This window comes from Dermacentor silvarum, chromosome 9, assembly GCF_013339745.2.
Source record: "Dermacentor silvarum isolate Dsil-2018 chromosome 9, BIME_Dsil_1.4, whole genome shotgun sequence".
NCBI lineage: Eukaryota > Metazoa > Arthropoda > Arachnida > Ixodida > Ixodidae > Dermacentor > Dermacentor silvarum.
The window spans coordinates 80,900,431-80,908,428 of NC_051162.1; positions in this window are offsets into that span (position 1 = coordinate 80,900,431).

Genomic DNA, 7,998 nt, shown 5'->3' on the forward strand with positions numbered 1-7,998 from the left:
CAGGTTTACATGGGTTGGGCCTCCTTTGGATTCATAGAAACACAGGTAAAAAGCAGTTTTGAAGAAATAGTGAAGAACACGGATGAAAATAAATGGCGGGCTAAAAGGCACAAACATCTGTACCTGAAAAGCGTGGACACGGAATGGAGCAAGAGGTCAAGAAAGTTGTCAACCAAGTGCACGTTGATTGAAAGTGTAAATAGACTACCAGGAGTCATCAAAAAGAAAGTGAGAGAAACAGAGAGAATGAATTATATGCAATGAATTGAACCAGAAATACCCATAGAGATTTGAAAGAATGGGGACAAAGGAACTAGAAAGGACATTCTGTAGATAACAAAAGGCAGTACCTTGCTATTTGAAGGTTGAGCTGGTTGCTTGAGGACAATCATACATGAGCAAATATTCGCAACAAGATGAGGCATGTGCATGCTTCGGCAAAATTACGTAGATCACTCCCCACATCCTAATGGAATGCTAAAGTATTCACACACTTATACCCGTAGGAAACGTACAATTTCCAGAAGCAGTTGGATTTAAAGTGGACGAAAGCATCAAGCGGTCAGCAGTCGAGGTATGCAAGAGTCGTGTAACGTATTGGTGGAAAAAAAAGCAGGGAAGAGAATGATACGAGCGGATCTATTACTTTATATACATAGCGAAGTTTGCGGGATTTTTTTATATAAAAAAAGCTTTAAACGTGGATTTTTCGCAGGCGAAAGCAGAGAAGCGTTTGAAGTGCCGCAAAGAGGGTGATGATGCCAGTCGTTTCACACGCGTGGTATGAAGGAATTAATAAAAAACACCGCATATTCACGAAGCGAATGATGATGAGTGGTCGAAGCACCGGGGGATCATTCGCAACCAGGAATCCCCCGTACATTAATCACTCGAACATGCGAATGAGTGACAACACATGTGTACTGTATATACAATGTTGTTTTATTGGTCGTATATTGTCACGGGGATTCACAAGTACACTGGAGAGACAATATATACAGGCTGCTGCTATCAGAGAATGGCTGACAGCATCTCACGAAGCATGTCCCGTCTTCTTCCTCTTCTCGTAGCACAGCGGTCCTTTAATGGCAGGCTCATACGCAATGCCTCGTAACATCACCACCGGCGGACTGAGCGCCGTCACGGCGCCTTCTAAAATGAGTCAGTACTGCTGGTGTAGTAGGGTTTTAGCCGCGACACATGGACAACATCAGCCGCAGACGCAAAATAAGAAGATGGGCGATCTCGGAGCGGAGTGATGAGGTACTCAACATCGTTGAGCTTGCGGAGAACCTTGTAGGGTCCTGTGTAGCGAGGGAGGAGCTTCTCGCACAGGCCTTGGCGTCGAGATGGCGTCCAGAGTAGGACCACAGATTCAAGAGGGTACTCTACTTCGCGGTGCCGGCTATCATAGCGCTCTTTTTGGGAGGCCTGCGACGCACACAGCCTCGTGTGAGCAACCTGGCGAGCCATTCTGGCTCGGGAGAGGACGTCCTGAGCATATGCGGTTGGTACGGATGGATTAGCAGGAAGGAGCGTCTCGAAGGGCAACGCAGGGTTGCGGCCGTACAGGAGAAAGAACGGCGAATAGCCGGCAGTGTTATGTCGGGACGAGTTGTAGGCAAAAGTAACGTAGGGTAGGGCGGCGTCCCAATCGCGGTGATCAGTAGAGACGTACATGGACAGCATATCCGTGAGAGTTCGGTTGAGCCGCTCGGTGAGACAGTTGGTCTGTGGATGATAGGCTGTCGTGAGGCGATGTTCAGTAGAGCAGCTACGCAGAATTTCGTCGATGACCTTTGCAAGGAAACAGCGTCCACGATCCGTAAGAAGCTGACGCGGAGCTCCGTGTCGAAGAATGACGTCATTGAGCAGAAAGCCTGCAACGTCGGTAGCGCAGCTACTGGGCATGGCGCGCGTGGTGGCATATCTGGTGGCGTAGTCAGTTGCGACGACAATCCATTTGTTGCCGGATACGGACGTAGGGAACGGTCCGAGCAAGTCAAGGCCGATGCGGAAGAAAGGCTCCGGTGGAATGTCGACAGGTTGAAGCAGGCCAGCCTGAGGAAGAGCAGGATGTTTGCGGCGTTGACAGAGTTCGCAGGCAGCAACGTATCGGCGCACCGAATGATATAAGCCAGGCCAAAAGAACCGCTGTCGCACGCGGTCGTAGGTGCGTGAAACGCCCAGGTGGCCGGCAGTTGGAGCATCATGTAGATGTTGAAGAATGGTGGCGCGCAGGTGTCGGGGAATAAAGTGCAAGAATTCTGGACCGTCAGGTTTCATGTTGCGATGGTAAAGGACGTCTTCGCGTAGGACATACTGGCGTAAAGCAGGGTCGAAACGCGCAGAACAGAGTCGCTGAATGGTGAGCTTTAGGGCTGCATCCCGACGCTGTTCGCTGCCGATGTCGCGTAGATCAGAGATGGCCAGTACACAGGAATCATGCTCATGGTCAGCGAGGCTAGCACGGTCCACAGGATGGCGCGAAAGACAATCGGAATCGTGATGTAGCCTACCCGATTTATAAAGTACCTCAAATGTATATTCCTGTAGCCTCAGAGCCCAGCGACCAAGGCGACCAGTTGGGTCCTTGAGCGAGGACAGCCAACAAAGAGCGTGGTGGTCGGTAAGAACCGAGAATGCGCGGCCGTACAAATACGGGCGAAATTTTGCGACAGCCCAAACCAATGCAAGGCACTCGCGCTCTGTGACAGAATAGTTCCGTTCTGATGTGGAGAGCAGGCGGCTGGCGTATGCAATAACACGTGTGTGGCCATGCTGGTGCTGAGCGAGGACGCCGCCGATTCCATGTCCACTAGCATCTGTGCGAACCTCAGTAGGCGCGGATGGGTCAAAGTGAGCCAAGATAGGCGGTGAAGTGAGCAAGTTGATCAGCGCCGAGAAAGCGGTTGTTTGGTCGGGGCCCCACGAGAAGGGCACGTCCTTCTTGAGAAGGTCGGTGAGGGGTCGGGCTATGATGGCAAAATTGCGTATAAAACGGCGGAAGTAGGAGCATAATCCAACGAAACTCCGAACAGCTTTAGTAGATGAGGGAACAGGGAAGTTCTTAACAGCGCTAATTTTGGCAGGGTCAGGTTGGACACCTGTAGCACTTACAAGATGACCAAGCACAGTGATTTGTTGTCTGCCGAAATTACACTTTTTGGAGTTTAGCTGGAGTCCTGGTCGACGAAAGACAGCTAGAATGGTCGCCAACGAGTCAGGTGACTTTCAAACGTTGGGGAAAACACAATTACGTCGTCTAGGTAGCAGAGGCAGATAGACCATTTGTAGCCACGAAGGAGAGAGTCCATCATGCGTTCGAACGTTGCGGGGGCGTTGCACAGTCCAAAGGGCATAACTTTGAACTGATAGAGGCCGTCCGGTGTGATAAAGGCAGTCTTTTCTCGATCCAAGTCATCAACAGAAATCTGCCAGTAACCCGAGCGCAGGTCGATGGATGAGAAGTACTTCGCACCGTGAAGACAGTCCAGGGCGTCATCGATCCGTGGCAGCGGATATACGTCTTTGCGCGTTATTTTGTTTAAGGTACGATAGTCGACGCAAAATCTCCAGCTGCCATCCTTCTTTTTGACCAAGACGACAGGTGACGCTCACGGACTTGAGGAAGCCTCTATGACGTCTTTAGAGGGCATCTTGTCGACTTCTCGTTGTATGACCTGGCGTTCGGAATGGGACACACGATAGGGTCGCCGTCTGATAGGAACAGCATCTCCGGTATGTATTCGATGACTTACAAGAGACGTTTGACCGAGAGGGCGGTCATCGAAGTCGAAGATATCCCTATAGGTCGTTAGGAGGTGGTGGAGTTCCGTGGCTTGACAAGTCGGAAGATCAGGGGCAATCATCGTGGTAATTTCGTCGGGGAGTGGACTTGCCGGACCGCTTGCGAGAAAGGACGAACAAGTGTCCGCGTCTATTGCCGCGACGTCGCATTCATCAAGCGCAGACACGTTGGCCACTGAGATGCCTTGCGGGAGTGCTTGAGTCGAGTTGCTGAAGTTCAGAAGCGGGAGCTGGACGTGGTTGTCGACAACAGTCACGAGGGTGTGTGGCACAGCAATATTTCTGGTTAACAGTACTTCAACTAGTGGAGACACTATGTAGTCGCCGTCTGGAACTGGAGATGCCGTCGTCAAGGCAACACACGTGGCGGCTTGCGGTGCCAACCGAACATAATCGACAGAGCATAAGCGGTGTGACGGTAAATCTGGAACATCCGCCAGTTGAGGAAGCTCAAATTGAAGGATGCTGGTTGCACAGTCAATGATAGCGGCATGGGCCGACAAGAAATCAAGTCCGAGAATGACGTCGTTGGGGCATTGCTCGAGAACCGTAAACAAAACAGATATATGGTGACCGGCGATGGTGATGCGAGCTGTGCACATTCCGATGACTACGGGACTTCTTCCATCAGCGACGCGAATAATACCAGTAGCGGCGGGGGTAAGTACTTTCTTAAGGCGACGACGAAGGTGATTACTCATCACGGATATTTGTGCCCCAGTATCGACGAGTGCGGGAACAGTTAAGACGTCAACGTCAACGTCGATGAAGTTTCGTCGCGTCGGCAATACGAGGAGAGGATTTGAGGTGCAAGTCGAAGATGCAGCGTCACCTCTAAGAGCTGCATCCCTTAGTTTCCCTGTTGAAGGTTGAGTGGCGATGTCGGAAGTCGTCGAAGAGGCGAAGGAGACGACGGCCGACGCGCTGGCGGCGAACGGGACTGATGACCTCGGGGCGACGGGGAACGGCTGTGCGGCGTAGGGGTGGCATCGACGTTGTACGGCTCAAAAGGCTGGAAGCGGCGGTAGCTATCAGTGTTGTATGGTTGGTATGGCTGAGCGGGCTGAAAACGGCGGTAGTTGTCGGTGCGGCTAGCAGTGTCATCCCGGGTTAACGGCGACGCCCAACGGTTGTTGCAATGGCGCGCAACGTGACCGATACGGCGGCAGTGGAAGCAAATCGGCCGATATCTGCCGTCCGCCATTCAGCCGGATTACGGGAGCGCGGATAAAACCGTTGTTCCTGGGGCGGTGATCTCGTGCGAGGCGGTGACCTAGGGCGAAAGTCAGTTGTCCGAGACTGAGCAACGGTGCAGACGGCGAAACCCAAGTTGCCGAGTTCCTCCCGCACAATGGACTGGACCAGGGAAACGGCCGGCACGTAAAAATCGCCGTGGCCGTTGTTGGGGAGAGCAGGAGCAATAGCTTCGATTTCCCGACGGACGATTCGTGTAATTTCCGACGGTGGCGATGACTGCAGACGAGAGGCCTGTCCGTCTTCGCATGATGACGTCGGGGCGGTGTTCGGTAGCCGAGCGAATGACCTCGCAATACGCCGACTTTTGGCATGCTCAAAACGCCGGCATTCTTCAATAATTGCGTCGACGTTCGCACAATTTCGGCACAGTAATAGGTTGAACGCATCGTCTGCGATTCCCTTTAGTACGTGACCAACCTTGTCCGACTCCGTCATGTTCATGTCCACTTTACGGCAAAGAGCCAAGACGTCCTGAATGTTGGAGATGTATGGTTCCGTGGACGTCTGAGCGCGGATGGACAGCTCTTGCGTAGCGGCCGCCTTTCGACCCATGGGCTTCCCAAACAAGGCACTAAGTTTTGTTTTGAATGTGTCCCAACTTGCAATCTCTGCCTCATGGTTATCGAACCACACCTTTGCCGTTCCTTTGAGGTAAAACAGCACGTTCGCCAGCATCATCGTCAGGTCCCAACGATTGACCTCACTGATGCGTTCATAATTGGCAATGCAATCGTCGACGTCAACTTCATCCGTACCGCAGAACGTTCCCGGGTCTTTAGGGTGCGTAACGACGATAGTTGACGTTGTGGTCGGCGCTGGTGCAGGCATCGCACTGGCCGGCGAAGGCGGCGTGGTCGTGGTCTCGTCTGTCATAACGATGACCCCGACTCGACGACCACTGCGGAGCTCCGTTGTACAGCGAGTCTTCTGGTACCCCGCCCCTCCACCAAATTGTCACGGGGATTCACAAGTACACTGGAGAGACAATATATACAGGCTGCTGCTATCAGAGAATGGCTGACAGCATCTCGCAAAGCATGTCCCGTCTTCTTCCTCTTCTCGTAGCACAGCGGTCCTTTAATGGCAGGCTCATACGCAATGCCTCGTAACAATATGGTATTGAGGTGCGGACTTCGCTTTCCCTTCATTGATACTGCCTTGTGATCAGTGCAGCAGCACGGCGACGCCGGCAAGTGGGCCCAGAGGCGGCGAGAGCGCGGGAAGTGGCGGCAAAACGCCGGAAGCGTTCTCTACCTGAGGTTGGTGGCGCCGATGCTCGGTTCAAGCGCGAGCTTCGCGAGCCCTCAGCTCCGGGCACAGCATTCTAGTACACTGTACTCCAGGTCCGCTTGCCAGCGTTGCCGTATTGATGCCGCTTTGGAAGCCCTCAGGTCCGGGTCCGCATTCCGGCGTTTCCGTGCTGCTGCAGCTTCACGAGCCCACAGCTCTGGGTCCGCTTGCCGGCGTTGCTGTTTTGCTGCAGCTTTCCGCGCCATAGACGCCGGGTCCGCTTGTTGTCTGCGTCACCGTGTGCAGCAGCTTTGCAAGCCTTTGACTCCGCTTGCAGTTGAGCCGCCTCTCTTGCCTTTTCATCCATAGCGGGCGCGCCGTTATCAGAAGCGACCGTTATCATCCATTGCTCAAGAGAGAAAGAGAGCGCGCGCCGGGAACGAACGCCATTGTGCACCGCAGCGCCCCTAGCGGACTTCTTGCAAACCAGAGCTACGGACGACGGGCGACGAGGAGGGAGGGACAAGGCTAGGCTCTAAGGTGGTGCTTCGCCCCTAAAAAGTTGGTACGGCATGTAGCACTTTGAATTCGAGGTTGCACTGGCACGAAACGTGGGCGGGAGGTAGAATAACCTGTTGCTTGATGATCGGGGGTGAAAAATAAATTCTACTAAAGAAACATTAGCGAGAGCACACAGGGCGTCATTCTAGAGTAGGTAGCGCTGTTTTTATAGAGACCTCACAGGCTTCATGTGAGTAATTGAATGCAACAAAACATGAACGGCATGGCTTTACACATATTCGAGACAGTGCAGCAACGTATAGAGTGCCTAATCCCAGGCAGAACTCATATACTCAAGGATGGACACAACCTGGTCTATAAAAAGCAAGAGCTTCACATTTAGAAGAATTGGGAGCAAAATACAAGGCATTCCGTTGTTATTCCTAATTACAAACTCAGCATACATATCCCAAGAATTTGTGTGATGTGTATCCCGAGATATTTGTAGGAGGCAAATGCCGCTAGAGGTGTGTCGTTAAGGGTGTTAGTGGGAGTTTCATTTGAATAAGCCTCGCGCGATACTGTCATTCTTTAACAATTTGAAAGCTAAGGCTCATGAATCAAATATCCCACCAAGATGAGAGCAAAACGTTTTGCTTTGTGCAGCGCTTACAAAGACGAGCAAAGAGAGAGGAAATGCTGTTGGCATGCGCTGATTCACAACTATTTGTTATTAGCCAGCACATCTCTCTGTTAGTCAGCATGAAAAGGTTGTCCCGGAAACACTTCTTTCACGATGCAAAGTTTCCATTTTCTCCCATGGCAAGCCAAAGATGATTGGGAGAGCTTCTTTTTCTCCTTTCGCGTAATTGCCTTCTCTTCTTGTAACTGTCCGAGAGGCAAACGCTCTTGGCCTCTCGCTTCCGCCGGACATTTCGTGAAAAATCATCGCTCCTACACCGTATGCTGACGAGTCACAACTGAGTCCCATGGGCTTCCTAACATTGTGAAATATGAGAATTCCACTGTCCAGAGTTATAGCCTTAGTGGTTTGAAATGTCTGCTTGTATTCTTTACTCCAACACCACTACTGTTGTTTCTTCAATAGTTCATAAAGCGGCACAGCTAACATGGCCAAGTCTCTTAATTAAGAAATTTACATAATATTTCCGAAGTCCCAAATATGCCCTCAGTTCTGAA